The sequence below is a fragment of the Periplaneta americana genome, chromosome 5 (assembly GCF_040183065.1).
Source record: "Periplaneta americana isolate PAMFEO1 chromosome 5, P.americana_PAMFEO1_priV1, whole genome shotgun sequence".
In the NCBI taxonomy this organism is placed as follows: Eukaryota; Metazoa; Arthropoda; class Insecta; order Blattodea; family Blattidae; genus Periplaneta; species Periplaneta americana.
In genome coordinates, this window is record NC_091121.1 from 175,139,837 (window position 1) to 175,156,881 (window position 17,045).

At 34.6% G+C, this 17,045-nt stretch overlaps 1 protein-coding gene across 1 annotated transcript in view; it reads left to right on the plus strand.

Moving 5' to 3' along the window:
- The window catches only part of oaf (out at first), a 747,676-nt gene that overhangs the window by 536,698 nt on the left and 193,933 nt on the right, over positions 1-17,045 (plus strand). The gene's annotated exons all lie outside the window — the stretch shown is intronic.

Sequence of the window (17,045 nt, forward strand, 5' to 3'; positions counted from 1 at the left end):
ACAAATTTAATTCATTTCTACTAATCACTAAATTTTATAGTATGATTCTTCTTTTCATTTATATTATTGTAGTTGTATTATGATTTTTCTTTTTATTTATTTTATTGTATTTGTATTTCTTGTGGTGTGATGGCCTTAACTTCACCAAAATAAATAATAAATAAGTAATAAATAAATGTCGGGATGAGCCCTAAAAGAAATGGGCGACGGACCTGCACTCATATCCCCATGAATCCCTTAATTACTCAAAATTAATTATTAATTACAAAGCCAAATTGGCTAGTCTCTTATATTGAGACAACTCATCCTGCCTAAGGTATTCCGTGGTTTTCCTAAGGCGTTACGACAAATGTCGGGATGAGCCCTAAGAGAAATGGGCCACGGACCTATATGCCCTTCCCCACAAGCCCCCCTTTTTTCTAACAAACAACTTAAAGCCCTAGTTCAGAGTATATAAATTATGAAATACATGTGCAACATCACACATGTCGCAATGCGAAAGGACAGAGAACCTTTCAATTTGCAGATTAAGAATTCACGGCGTCTCTCCTGGCGGTCTTCACCTGCCTTGTCATCGAACAACAGACGACAGAGTCTTCTCGACTCCTCTGCACTGCGAAATGACAGTTCATTTCAATGTGCAGATCTACACCAGCCATCTCCTCCTCGTCCCGTCCCGTGATCACTTGATCACATTTCCGTCCACCTCGCGTATGTGGTACCTAAGAGGTTGCGTCCATTTTCGGTTTTTCTCCTTCAAAATTTTCTAGAACTCCTTCAGTGGAGCAGCGTAACCCGGAGTGAGACTAGTGGCCAACAGACTTGGAGCTCATTTAGTTTCTTACAGCCCCCAACCCCTTGCAAGGACGCGTTTTGCGTACCTTTTAAATTTGTCCTCCCAATTCTCCTCTCTTTTTCGATTTCTTTTTCGAAATAAATGAATAATAAATAAGTAACATTTTCTACAATGCTTTCCTTCTCTGAACACGTAAGTACGAATAGTTGTATCCCTATCTCGCCAAAAATACGTTAGAAAACTAATAGGCATGCTGCTCTCGTAAATTGGGCGAATGTTTTCAGTATGATGGTACTTCCTTCCAGACTGCCGCTGTCACTGTTCCCTCCCACCCCAGTACCGCTCTAGACTAGTCGGCACCGCATTCCTCTCAGCACTAAACTCCTCAGAGGATGACACTAGGCTATACTCGCGGATACCAACTTTGTGAACCAGGTCGATAGATTCTAGATCGTACTGTATATTTCAGTAATACACATTGTATGAAATTCGCTGCATATAGATCTTCAATGCGAAATATGGATGAATGCATGGCCACGGGTGTCTAGTGCCTAGAGCACCGGACTTGTAACCCTATAGGCCCAGGTTCAATCTCAAGTGTATCTCCAGTGTATAAAAAATAGGTTTCAGCCGCCAAATTACTCTTCAAGGAACCACTACTCATATAAATTGAGGAAAAAAAGACACAGGACGGACACTGGAAAGTTTTCTTTTCTCAATCGTACTATCAGGGACTGGAATGGTTTACCTGCGGACTTACTAAAGGCTTTACAAATAACCAAAAATGTATTTAAAAATAGACTTAAGGACTTTACTAATAGATGCTGGTATATTATACACACTATTTAAAGCGTGTAATTGATATTTTGTTATTTGAAATGTTGTATCAGTGAAGAAGTGTGTTGTGTCAGTGTAGTGTGAAGTGTAAGTGTAGTGTTTTTCTGTCAGTGAAGTTTTATAGTTTATAGTGGCAGTGCAAAGTATTTTAACAGTGAAATGTTTTTGAAGTGTTAGTGAAGTCAAGATAGCATCGTGGGTTTTAGTTCGAACTTAGGGTTAAGATACGAATTAGATTTACATTAAATGTTATTTTAAGTGATCATTCTTCATTTAATTCAGGATGCTTCCTATTATTATTATTATTATTATTATTATTATTATTATTATTAATTATGGGCAGGGCATGTAGCACGTATGGGCGAATCGAGAAATGCATATAGAGTGTTAGTTGGGAGACCGGAGGGAAAAAGACCTTTGGGGAGGCCGAGACGTAGAAGGGAGGATAATATTAAAATGGATTTGAGGGAGGTGTGATATGATGATAGAGACTGGATTAATATTGCACAGGATAGGGACCGATGGCGGGCTTATATGAGAGCAGCCACGAACCTGCGGGTTCCTTAAAAGCCATTTGTAAGTATCAATTATTATTATTAGTATTATTATTAATTTATTATTATTATTATTATTATTATTATTATTATTTGTATTTTATTAATTGTGTTTCATTATTGAGTGTAATTAGTTACCACTGCCACCGTGTGTATACCCATTTGCAGTGTGAATAAATACATACATATACACATACATACAATTTATGACTCGTGTTGGGCAAACCCGTCGTCCAAGGAACATTGGGGTTTTCTTCGGGAGCTCTGGTTCCACTATGGCATCCGAACAAATCTCCATCATCATCTCATCTCACCTCATCTCTTGTGTAGCGTCGAGCAGTCTCCTCCGGCGCACCTTGGACAACGACTTCATCGATAAATTGGTGTGCATAACTGGCTTCCGTGACGAGCAGTTAAGTACCATTGGTATTATATAGGCTACAGAATGAACCTAAGTAATGTCATTAATTTTAAGCGGTTATTCTTTGAGATATTTCAAATAAAAACAGTTTAATATAATTTTGCCCGTTTTTGCTTCCTTTTTGAGATAAAAATTGTGTTATATGAAACATTTCATAGCGTGGTATCGTAAAGTCAATGATTGAATTCCCAATATGTCAGTCAATTTAAGAGACCAGTGTCTTATGATAATGAATAATAGACGGTAGAAAGAATTTTAGTTTTGTCCTTTAAATGTGTAGTAATTTGAAACTTGAATACATCTTATAATGGAAGATGCTCGATCCTTTTGAACCTAGGAAATGTATAAAGCAGTGGTCGTCAGCACTCGCTGAAATGTGCAAAGGGTACGCGGTGCTGTCCCGTGTGCACCGTCGTGCAACAGGGAGAGATAGAGAGCATACCCGCTAGCAGCTACGGAGTGCACTCTAGTGCACTGCGTTTTCCGCAGGCAAGAGAGACTAGCCCCAGCGTGCTCTGTGATGACGACCCCTGGTATAAAGTAAGGAAAGCGGGATGAATGCATATGGAAGCCACACCAAATAGGTACTTAAAAGTGGGGAATGATGGTTTTCAGCTACATAAATTCAACGTACACAAGTAGAAATGGTGACTTATTAGTGGGAAGAGATCTAGTTTGGACTTTTGCCATTCCTGAAATATCATAAGAAGACATGACATTTCGAAGATGGCATCTACTCTCGTCTGCAGTGAAGAGAAGGAGCAAGAGTAGAAGCCGTGCTTGTTGAAATCGCTTGGTCAAGTCTTCCGACATAAAAACTCGTATTTAGTTTCCTTCTCCATCTCTCCTCTTCAACGGAAGACGAGGATAGATCCAACTTCTAAAATGTATGTCTTTATCACACTACAGCAATGAAAAACCTCGAAATCAGATCTCATCTAGTGAATAAAGGACAATTTTGGAGATGGAACCAAATGACAACTTATATCAAATCTGTAAAACCTAAAGCTCTCGACAACTTAGTTCGTAGTTCAAATCTCAGTAACAGCTAAGTTTTAATAGGAATTTAAACGTATACCAACGGAATAGCGATATGCATTGCTTTTTTTTTTTTTTTTTTCTTTTAAGTTCCCTTATTTTTAAACGGTCTTACTAATCAACCGTGTATAGTTTCTATACGAGATTTATGCAGAGTTGAGACAGAAAACGTTACTAATAAACTATGCATAAGCGATGAATGTATAAACAGTCTGTAACTATACAATGGGAATTGCTTTTCAGTAGCTATATACACGAAACCCCGTCTTTAAGCGTTGTATATAGAGAAAAAATGGCCGCCCCTCTAACAGCTGTTCGTATCGATTGTCATTTTATGATGATGGTTGCCTTGTAACCACAGAAGAACAAACCAAAGAGCATAGAATAATTAGAATAATATTGCTATAGCTTGTATTTTTTGACCAAAATATAGCGTGGTAATCGATCAGAGCCAGTTGTACTATCGATACTTGACACGGGACACTAGAGCGCTCTACCGGATGCAATATAGAACCTCAGATATTCTATTACCTTTCGTGATGAAGTAATGACGAAACTATGACGTAGCTGTTAGCAGTTATACTGTTATACACAACGTATGTAGTGATTATTAGTAAGAAATTTACACACGACTTATAAACGAGCTACTCATCGTATAAGACAGTTAAACATCTATATATAGAGTTTTTATTAGTAAGACCGAAAATGTTTAAACAAATGATGGTATTTTTTCTTAAATTTATAACTTTATTCTAATTAACTTCTTCAGACTGTAAAACTCAACACCTTTAAGTCGATGGTGTCTGAGTAAAGGGAGATAAGTCATAAAAATGAGTTTTGAGATAAATGAAAATTAAACTTCAGACCCTTGTTGCAAATAATTTTCTACACAAATAAAACACATCAAATGCTAGTAATATATTATTTGTTTGCACATTCACTTCTATTATTTAAGTTATGCATTTGCCTGGGGAGAAAACTTCATTTGCAGAAAAAATGACTTAACACCCTTACTCGAACACAATCGAATTATCTTGCGACGTTAATAACAACAAATAGTAATAATTAAATAAACTTCATGGCGCGATAAACTTTGAAGGTCTAAAATCTACAGCCGGCAGGAGGTAAGAGAAGAAAAATGCATGCCGCTGGAAAAATGAAAATACAAGAAAAGATTGGAGGGCATTCGTAGAATCCCTATAATTGCGTGGAATACTGTATTTGTACTAAGTTGCGGGTTGCATCGACGCACTCCCGCTGAGGAATAAGATCCGGATAGAGCAGTGATGTCAAAGCAAGCGCATTTTTCTGACCTTGACGTCGTGCGCGGGCAGCAAGCGCTATGTATGGAAAGAGGAAGGGTTGTGTATATGAATAAGCAACCTGTTGGATTAAGAAAACAGTGGTGCACAAACTTCAAACGGAACGTGAAATTTTATGTCGTTATTTTTATATGACTTCTTTCTTTTTAATATGATCTATATTGTCTGTAAAACAAAAGTACTAACACTGATTTCTTAATATTGCACTTGTGTTTTAAATCTTAATAACATAATAGAGAGTTAAGAAGGAATATTCACTTAAATTCCATAGTAGTATAATATTATACTGCATTAAGTGGATGAAACACAACGTTCATAAAGAAAGTGATATTACAAAGAAAGAGATTGAGTATGACATGATTAGTTGGAATTGATATTGATGGTATCTTTAGCCTTGCAAAAGTAATCAATAAACTAATCAAAACAATATTACAGTACAAAGCAAAGTTACCTAGGTACTGTATCTGTTTTAAGTGTAAGTAATATTACATAACAAAACTCTTATCGCATTATGGTTTTAAGGTGATATTTGTGAGCAACTTCCTATCATCAGAATATTAAATTATTTTCTCGAAATCTGCTGAAGCTATAGAGCTGACATTTTTAAAACACATGGGCACGTATAGTTTGCTTATGATGTAACAGTAGTTGCTTTGTTAATTCATTTCCTTACAAACAATTTCCATGCGAATATTTTCAAAATTTTCAATACACTATCTCCAGTAATACGTATATACGGTATATTAGATTTACGAAAACATTCTGTAAGGCGACTAAATAAATAGGCCTATACCTGAAAATTTCACTTTTCTATACGGAAAGTTGAGAAAATATTTCTTTTGAATAAAAAAATCAAACTTGTGAAAAATGAGCATTAAAATTAAAACTTACATTCTTATAAAGCACTTATACTTCTCAGGCAAATCTAAAAATTAACATGGATACAGTTTTAATAAGTTCTCTTCCCTTTATCTATTGAATCAGTGCTGGCCATCCCTGAATATAGCTCGACCAAGCGGCATATACCACCTCTTTCGTCTGTCTCTTTCCTTTCTGCTGTAAAGCGCTCAGGCTCTCCTGGGCTCTAAAGCGCGCGCTTGCTCCTATGGGCATCAATTGACATGCCCGGGGGTAGAGTATAATAACGGACTTTTTTCGGAATTGGTGACCATTTAAACATTCCACGTTAAAACATTGAGACCCACCAAATATCACCAGTGGTGCGCGGTTCATTAATTGAGAAACACTGCTGCAAGATATTCTCTTCGATCTCTTTTGCTGTATGGTGGTGGGCCTTGGAAATGTTTCCAGACGTATAAAAAAACAACAGGCGACAGTATTGTCACAGGAATGTTGTGTGGAATCAATAAGCTATTCGTCCTTTGTAGCTGTTATAATTGTCAAGTTTGACATACTTACCAGCAATGTCGCGGGTGGTGCAGTTTCATTCGTGCACGAAGTCATCCAGTTCATTGTCCGTCGCAAGACTAAAAATATTACTATTCCTCCTCCACCACATCGCCGGCTATAGAGGCAACGGCTCCTTGCAGGCGAATGGTAATAAAAGTTATATAGCAGTACCCGTAACCTGGTCTGTGCTTGACCCTTGAGAATCAACTGGACCATTTCCAGCAACCTCACACCACCCCATCCCCCATTTTCCTCACGTTACTTTTTTTTTGACCCTGAGAATGCCGTCCCCTTGCTGCTGGCTGAGTCGTATAAGTTAGTGCGCACTCTTTATGACTCGGTCCCCAATTCCCTTCTACTGTATGTGGGTTGTTAACATCCTTATGACTTATAACAATGACCGACCGGCTACATTGTTGTTTATTTTTCCAGTCGACCACCATATAAAGTAGTTCTAATAGTTCCGGCGTCTTTTATATTAGACTTGTTCGATACAGAGGGGCCCAGACTTAGCTTAAGCTGATGGTGTCCGACGGTGACGAAAGGAAAGCAGATTCGATTAAGGTCGAAACATTTAAGATTTTTACGAACAAATCAACAAAATACTACGATTTTAAGTAAAAGTCAGTAAATTTTATTCCATAACAAGTACACTTGCGCATGCTCCACTGCTCAGTCTTGCCCCACATATGTAGTGAGGATCACGTAAGACTGGTTTCTAAAAGGCTAATTTGGCCCTCTGTTCAGTGCTGCCAACTAATACCAGATATCACCAAAGAAGATAAATTCACAATGCCATGTACTGAAATCATAATAATAATAATAATAATAATAATAATAATAATAATAATAATAATAATATGATATATTTATTATAGTTCACAGACAAAAAAAATATACATACATACAATCATTGAAGCCTTACATTACATAATTTATAATTTACATATAGATATACAATTTTTAATATAATTTATAAACTTAACTATTTAATATAATATGTTTTATCTTGCACTTGCGACTAGTTTTGTGCAAGACTCAACTCATTTTAGTATATTGATACAATTAGTCTTTGTTCACTTGGCTATGATGTACTTACGTTTCAATATGCAATGTGCAGCTAGCATATATAAGTCTTCCATTATTCTAGTATATTTAAAACTTTTGAATATATATATGTTCTATTTTATTTATTGATAGTATTATTCAAAAAACTAAACCATGTTTTCTTATCCAATTTTTTTTTCATTCAATTCTTGCTATTTCATTTATTCTTTCAATTGTAATTTTTTGGCCAAAAAAGATACAGACCTATTTCCCTTTGTTACTTTATGTTATTATTATTATTATTCATGAGTTTTCTTATAGCTGTTTCATCATTCAATTGTAGGAACTTTTTATTTATGAATTTCATCCGTATTTCTTTTGTATATTGACATTCAAAACTAATATGAATGTCATGATCTCTATGTCCACATAATGGGCACGTGCCTTGAGGTGTAAATAATAACAATAATAATAATAATAATAATAATAATAATAATAATAATAATAATATTATTATTATTATATTAACACTAACAATGTCTTGCTTATTTACTTATTTACCACACCTAGGGTGACCAGATTTACATCGATAGAAAAGAGAACACAAAGCTTCAAAAAGGAGGACGTTGTTAAAAAAACGAGGACAAACTACTTAGATTTAGGGTTAGGCTTATATTATACTCTAAATTACGGCAATATCTATTGTCTTACAAAGTATTTACAGTACAGATTTAAGCTTATATCATACTTAAAAGTAGGTTAATATTACAAAAATAATTGATAAAACTTAATAATAATTTATTAGGCCTATTTATTTATTTATTTATTTATTTATTTATTTATTTGCTTATTTAATTGTTCATTTATTTAAGCCTGTTTATTTATTCATCCATTTATTAATTTATTAATTTATATATTTATTTCTTTATTTTTTATTCTTGTGTACATACGTAGGCTGTGTCCAGTTACAACTTTCACGTGTAAAACATGTAGGCCTGTTCATATTTAATTTCTGTATTATCTTAAGGCCCAGTTGCCTCTTATTGGTGTTATGAGGTTAAAACCTATCTTAGAACAGTTGACTAAACAACAACAATCTGGCGTTAGAGACGGGAGACAAAAATAAACCTACAAATATTTCTAAATAAACAAAAGTTTAAACGTCAGGGCCGAAATATATTTTATATATTTCAATATTAACTCATTTCCAATTGTTAATATTTAAATTTAAATCCTTTCAAAAAATTATATTATTTACTTCTAAACTCATTTCGCTTTGATAAATACGAGTAGGTATCTATTCATTTTAAAAAGTACAATATAAATGTTCAAAAACTCTTAAATAGGCGAAAAATAATGAGCATTGGCTGTTACTTCTTGGATTAAAATATATTGTCAAACAAAACAGTAGACCTATCTAGAATCTAGATGCGTTTTACTTATTGTGAGAATAATCTTCTGTTGTCCATAAAATGGCTTTTAAATAAATATTTTGTTTCTTATTAAATATACATGACAGTATATTTTGTACTTTAGTAGAATTCTTACATTCTTTATATACGAGAGTTCTGATACAGTAAAATATATATTCGATATTTTCATTGAAATATATTTCAACATTACTGATATAGAGTAGGGCTGTGGAATAAGGGCCCGTATACACGGTACGGGAATTTCTCGAAATGGGCATTTATTCGAATCGATTTCTGACAATATTATATATTAATGGCAAAAAAACCGTACCGACGGAATAATCAGTTCCCGAAATGAGCCACTGCGCATGCCACGCCCGCATTCACAAGATAGCGAGTAGTTTCGACTGCTGACGTAGCCCATTTCGAAAGGCTTTAGAAAATAAGCGGGTGAAATTCATGTTCTGGGAATAATAAGTTAAGTAGTAAAATATCGCTGCAATCGAAAAGTATTGGGAATAAATTTGAATAAGGAACAAAAAAAAGTTTCCCTTCCCAGGCAGGATTCGAACCACGAAAGTCTTAGTTACCAGTCTATCGTGCTCTGGCGTGAACAAGGCTCTGAAATCAGCTACAAGGATCGGTCAGGTTTTTTGCCACTACTGAACATCTGTTTTGTTTTTTTTTTTTTTTTTTTTCTCATGCTTTCATGTCGTGTAAAGGAGAATGCCCTTTTACGTTTCTTTACCCTTAATTTAATTTTAGTTACGCCAACAGTTTTTGAGCTTTCTAATATAAATAACGTAATATTTTGTGATTGTGTACTTAGGCCTAGATATTCAAATAAAAAAAGGCTTTTTCACATAGCATGTAATAGTGAGTAAAGAAAAAAAACTGTGCACCTAGAAATTCCAAAATGACCCATTATAACTCTGTAAAACTTATATAAAATTATGGTTGTATCTGTATCCCAGGTCAGAAGTATTCAAGCAGGTGTACCTCAGGGTAGTGTACTTGGACCTTACCTTTATCTGATTATGTGTCTGATTTCCCCAGAGATGCCAATTTAACAACAGGTCAGTTTGCAGATGATGTTGCTGTTCTGTGCAAAGATTCATGTGAAATGGCAGCTAATAAATTGCAACAGTTTTTACGTTTAGTGGATGCATGGTGTAACAAATGGAAAGTTAAAATGAACCCTAGCAAATCCAATGTTATTCAGTTCACCTATAAAAGAAAAACTGAAAATCAATCCATCACTCTACAAGGTGAAGAAGTATCACATGCTGAGTCAGTGCGGTACCTAGGTCTGTACTTGGACAGAAAATTGACTTGGAATACACATATAAGCAACCTAGTGAAAAGCCTCCGACATAAATTATATCAAGTTAAAAATCTGTTGAAGGGTTTATCACCACTGCCTCTACACTTGAAAAGACTTTCATTTCTCATTGATCAGACCTATATGGATGTATGGCTGTGGCATATGGGGATCTGCATCCAATTCCCAAATCAGACGAATTCAGACAATACAGAACCGGGTCCTTGGATGCACCCTGGTACATCCGCAATGACAACCTACACAAAGACTTGAAGGTGCCTACAGTTGAATCCACCCTGCGCAGCTCCTCCATACGACTTCATCGCTCAATGGTTAACCATCAAAATGAACTGCTTAATACCATCCCAGAACAACTTCCACCGCCTCGCCAAATAAGAAGATTAAAAATAAAAAGACACTCAGATCTGTTGTTTGAAGATTAACATTTTTGTTTTGTTTCACATGTTGCCAGAGAACAGTCATAGGACTGCAACCTCCATACATGTTTCTTGTGTGTTTTTATAGCACAGTATTTATCATTTTTAAGCACAATTGTATTGTACATAATTGTATAATAAAGTTTTCTTATGATTGAGAGACAAAAAATGGTTATATCTATTTGTGCATTTAGGCCTGTATCTCAAAATATTACGTACCGGTAGCATGATTTTCCTATACGTTGACGTACAAATCTCTTAAATCTGGTTATTACCCGGAAGTCCTTTTATGACTCAAAATTTCACTTTTTTATGCACACGGTTATCTCCAATATGCGCAGTATTCGTTCCAGTAACTGTCGTCATTAAATATGTTGACAGTAAAAAACTTCGAACGTAGCTGCAGTATTATTGCGTTTTCCCATGCTATTCTTACTTTCCAATAATGGGCGGTTTTATATCTCAAACATCATGGCTCGTAAACGCGACTATTCCGCTTTTATTTCGTAGTTCCGTATTCTATTACCAGATGTCGCTCTTTATTATCGTGATATGATTGATAATTTCAGCAAGAAGGACGATTCTATTTCGTGAAAGATTAGTTCAATTCGATTCTCAAAGTTGAACATTTTTGTATACACTTGAAGTTTTCTTATTAACCGTATTTGGTAGAGTAAATTTCCAAACTGAAGATATACTGACCCGTCTGAGAAATTGAAGGGCTCCCTGCATAAAAGGGGGTGACTTGAACGGTCTGATCACGAGCATTTCGTAGTAAGATATAGTCGAACTGAAGTTCAGCTCCCAAACGTTTCGTTGCAAAAAGGAGGCAGTTCCTCGAACTATTACAGAGTGAATCGTAAATAGAGTCATTAATTTCAGGGGGATATTCTTCGAGATATTTCAAACAAAAAAGTTAAATACAATTTTTCTCCTTTTTGCTTCCATTTCGAGATAAAAATTGTTATATATCAAACATTTCATGGCGTGTTTTGGGAAAGCCGTTGATTTAATTCCCAATATGCTCTGTCAATTATCCCTAGCACTACAAAGGTGCGATTTATCATGTGGATGGCAAGGGGGGCGGGCAAAAATTGCCCGCGCTTTGTTTTGATTTTTTAATAGACTAAGAAGTAGGCCTATAAGAGTACAGTGCATCAGTTATTCATAGATTTCAAAAAGGCATATGACTCGGTTAAGACAGAAGTTTATATGATATTCTTATTGAATTTGATATTCCCAAGGAACTAGTTAGATTGATTAAAATGTGTCTCACTGAAACGTACAGCAGAGTTCGTATAGGTCAGTTTCTGTCAGATGCGTTTCCAATTCACTGCGGGCTAAAGCAAGGAGATGCACTATCACCTTTACATTTTAACTTCGATCTAGAATACGCCATTAGGAAAGTCTAGGATAACAGAGAGGGTTTGGAATTGAATGGGTTACATCAGCTGGTTATCTATGCGGATGACGTGAATATGTTAGGAGAAAATAGACAAAAGATTAGGGAAAACACGGGAATTTTACTGGAAGCAAGTAAAGAGATAGGTTTGGAAGTAAATCCCGACAAGACGAAGTATATGATTATGTCTCGTGACGAGAATATTGTACGAAATGGAAATATAAAAATTGGAAATTCATCTTTTGAAGAGGTGGAAAAATTCAAATACCTGGGAACAACAGTAACAAATGTAAATTATACTCGGGGGAAAATTAAAGACAGGATAAATATGGGAAATGCCTGTTATTATTCGGTTGAGAAGCTTTTATCATTCAGTCTGATGTCAAAAAATGTGAAAGTTAGAATTTATAGAACAGTTATATTACCGGTTGTTCTTTATGGTTGTGAAACTTGGATTCTCACTTTGAGAGAGGAAGATAGGTTAAGGGTGTTTGAGAATAAGGTGTTTAGGAAAATATTTGGGGCTAAGAGGGATGAAGTTACAGGAGAATGGAGAAAGTTACACAACACAGAACTGCACGCATTGTATTCTTCACCTGACATAATTAGGAACACGTATGATCGAATCCAGAAATGCATATAGAGTGTTAGTTGGGAGGCCGGAGGGAAAAAGACCTTTGGGGAGACCGAGACATAAGTGGGAAGATAATATTAAAATGGATTTGAGGGAGGTGGGATGTGATGATATAGACGGGATTAATCTTGCTCAGAATAGGGACCAATGGCGGGCTTATGTGAGGCCAGCAATAAACCTCCGGGTTCCTTAAAAGCCATTAAGTAATTAAGTAAGGAATTACTTTACTGTATTACTACACAATTTCATACAGGGTGATTCACGAGGATTTACCGTCACTTACGGAGCTTATTTCCGAAGACAATCTGAGCAAAACTTGTGGTATAAACATGTGTCCCATTCTCAATATTTTGAAAGTTACCGGTACATTAATTTGAAGTTGTTAGTAAAATACATTTTTCTTTAGCTTTAAGGGTAAAAAATATTACAAATAGAAAATGAACTATTCACAAGTATCATTTCTTTAATTGACTAGTGTTCTGAAGGTAAAAATGTGTTGTTAGTTGCTTTGTACAGATTTTATTTTTCAATTTTTTAACTAAAATTACATCATTCTTACGCACTTATCACAAAAATTGTTACAAATAATACGACTTCAGGAACATTCTTTAGAGTTTAATTATGCATCCTCATGTGCAGTCTTAAAGAATTTACAAGAGTGGCGTGATTTGTAACAATTGTTGTGATAAATACGTAATAAAAATGTAATTTTATGCTTAAAAATGGAAAAACAAATTCTATACGAAGCAACTATGGAATTCACAACACATTTTTAGCTTCAGAATACTAGCTAATTAAAGAAATGATACTCCTGAATAGTTCATTCTTTGTCTGTAATATTCTTTTAACCTTAAAACTCAAGAATAACGGTATTTTACAAACAACTTCAAATTAGTGTAATTCTGAAAATATTGAGATTACTACAAATATTTATACGACTTATTTGCTCAGAATGTCTTCGGAAATAAGCTCCATAAGGGACGGTACGTCCTCGTAAATCAATTTGTATATCACGAACATTCTTTAAAAAAAAAAAAAACAAACAAACAAATATAAATGTTCCAAATTTTCTGTACTAAGTAATCAACAAAAACATGCTTTTGCAAACCACAAATAACAAAAAAGCAATACTGACAGCATAATTTTAATTAAATTTGTATACCCAGTGGTACCAACATTCAAATAATGTATCTTAATCTGATTATTGAGAACTACTTTCAGATAGAAAAGTTGTTACACCCATGTCTTGCGGGGGGGGGGGCAAAAATTGCCCGAACTATAAATAAAGATTATTGACAGATTTAAATAATTCATAAAAATTATAAATCATGTCATTATGTATTTCAGATATTTATCTTCAACTACCTAAAATCTTTCTTCTTCAGTTCAACAGTTACATAATATATTACACTAATAAAACCAATACTGCGGGCAGTTTTGTCCCTGCTCCCACCCCGGCAGTGCTAGGGCTAAGAGAGCAGATAATAAATTATTGAAATAATTTTCGTTTTTTTTTTTTCTTTAGATTTGCAGAAATGTGATCCGAACTAATGTAACTTTTCGGTCTGAAAAATAATTAAAAAATGTAGCATTTGTCCGGAACAAATTTCTGCACATTTAAAAGACAAAACTAAAATTCTTTCAATCATTCATTATCATAATACACTGCTCTCTTAAGTTGACTGAGCATATTCGGAATTAAATCAATAGCTTTCTCAAAACACCCTATGACAGGTTTCACATAAAACCATTTTTTTCTCGAAAAGGAAGCAAAGGATCAATATTGTATTAAACTTTTTTTGTTTCAAATATCTCAAAGAATAAACCCCTGAAATTATTGATATTACTTACGGTTTACTTTGCATGTGTGCATGTATCTATCTGCTATATATTGTGTTGTAGTTTATGACATTTGGACACTAAATGTGTATTCAGTGCAAAATATGGCTATTTATATCAAATTTTATTGCAAAAAGAGAGTATCTTCATTATTTGTTTATATTTTACCCCCTTCAATTACTGATTGTAATAAATGAATGAATTGTAAATTGAAGGGTTCAGAACCATAGTGGGCCAAGCGCCATTTACTGAAACCGTAAATTGAAGGGTTCAGAACCATAGTGGGCCAAGCACCATTTACTAAAACCATAGAAAACAAGGGTTAAAATGAAGTTATTACCATAATTCAATGGAAAGATATAGCAAGTAATATAAAGTATACACATTAAAATTAAGTGATATATCAATCTTCATTAATCTATGGTATTCACTTATAACTTGAAACCTTGCTTTCTCCGATTTTAATAAATGGCGCTTGGCCCACTATGGCTCTGAACCCTTCAATTGAAACTCCTAGGTATTTAAGACGTACTCTGAAAAAGGAATGAAGTTCAGTTAAAATTTAAATTTTTTAGAATTCTTTTGTTCATAGTTTAGCTACCTCGTTTTTGCAGGGAGTCCTTCAATTAGTCCGATGAATTCACAACTCGAACTAGCGTTATTTTTCAATTTACGTACTGAAAGTAGGCTACTTAAAGGTCAATTTAATCAGTTGTGAAATTACTGCAAACTGGTATAAAATATCGAGTTGTTATAACCTGCAAGGAATATTATCAATATTTACAGTTACTGGTACATTAAAAACATTGTTACAAATGCAAACATATCTTAGAATCGTTATACACCAAAAAAGGAAAAAAACACCTTTTTGTAACAAGTTTCAACAAACAGTTCTTTAATTATGAAGACACCTACAGGCTGTAAATTGTTATTTACACTACCACCATTGCTTTTGTGTTATACCATCACAAAACAAGGATTTTGTAACAAGTTAAAGCAAAACAATTATTTAATATAGAAAACATCCATAAACGTTCCTTTATTTACACTAGCAACATCGGTATCGTGTTATAGGCTACCACCACAAAAAAGAACGGTTTTCTATATAGTTACTGCAAACAATAAATTCTTTAATACTGAACACATCCGTATAATTTTCCTTTATTTACACTACCATATCACTCTTGTTAGCATCGAATTCACTCGTAACGTCTACAAATGGATTCGGGCAACCATTAGCAGTTGAATCAACAATGATGTTACCTCTTTTTTACGTTCCAATTTGAAGCCAGTTTTCCGTTATTTTAATAGATATATGCTAAATAAAACATAAAATAGAATAGTGTTATATCACAGCAAAACATCAAGAGTTATTATTACATTTCCAATTCTTTAACAAACAAAACAATTCCGTTGCTCTAGACTAGGGGTCGTCAGCACAGAGCACGCTGGGGCTAGCCTCTCTTACCCGCGGAAAACGCAGTGCACTATAGTGCTCTCGTAGCTGCTAGCGGGTATGCTCTCTATCTCTCCCTGTTGCACGACGGTGCACACGGGACGGCACCGCGTACCCTTTGCACATTTCAGCGAGTGCTGACGACTACTGCTCTAGAGCATATTGAGGCCGAGGCGTACAAATATACTGTTGTTCTCACGTCTAGGTTAGGTTAGGTCACAGCAGAGGTGAACAATCATCCAAATCAGTGTTGCGAACTCAGAACTCCATTTACCGCTGCTTAAGCTTAAAAAACCGCTAAATTGTAGTTAAAAAAACTCCAGATTTTTCTTAACTCAGCTTCCAAATTCGAAAGGCAAACTATACAATTTTAGGAATGTTATACAGGGACATCACTTTATTTTTACTAACATTTTTAACATTAACCTGGCTATACTCGGAAACACTGTTACCCCCCTTCCATTACAGGAGTTTGGAGTTGCTAGCGCAATATGTAAACAAATCATTTTACTAGCTATAGGAGTGGAGAAAAGTAGTGTATCCATTTATGTTACGGAGAAATATAGTATTACGATTTTCAATTTGGTCATTACTTTACAGTATTTTATCAAAAAACAGTAGAATAGTAACAATTTTTTTTTCACAAACTCAAGTCTTCAGGAGGTTATATACATTATGTAATGTCTACTTTATTCAGCTTTTTACTAACCTAATTTATTCCTGAGAATTTTGTGAGCACTTCCGTAAGAAACCCCAATTTCTACAGCTAACTTCTTGACCGACTTATTAGGATCTCGCTGCATCCTTTCTCTAGCATCTTCTACATCTTCTGTCAACTTTGTTGGCCATCTTACACTTTTGTTCCTTTCTGTACACTCTGTTGCTCTAAATTTATCTACCAGATTCATGACATTTCTACGAAAATATTCCGTAATTATATATTCAGGAAATTGTGAAAAAACTGTTGTTGACATTCGGTTATATTGTAATTCCAGTTTCCATCATCGTCCTTAATACTTACAAACAGTAAAACAAAACTCTTTTTTAAATAATGCTGTTAAGTACCGTACCATATTATCAGTAACTCTAATCTTCACATGTGCTCAGTCCACACAGATA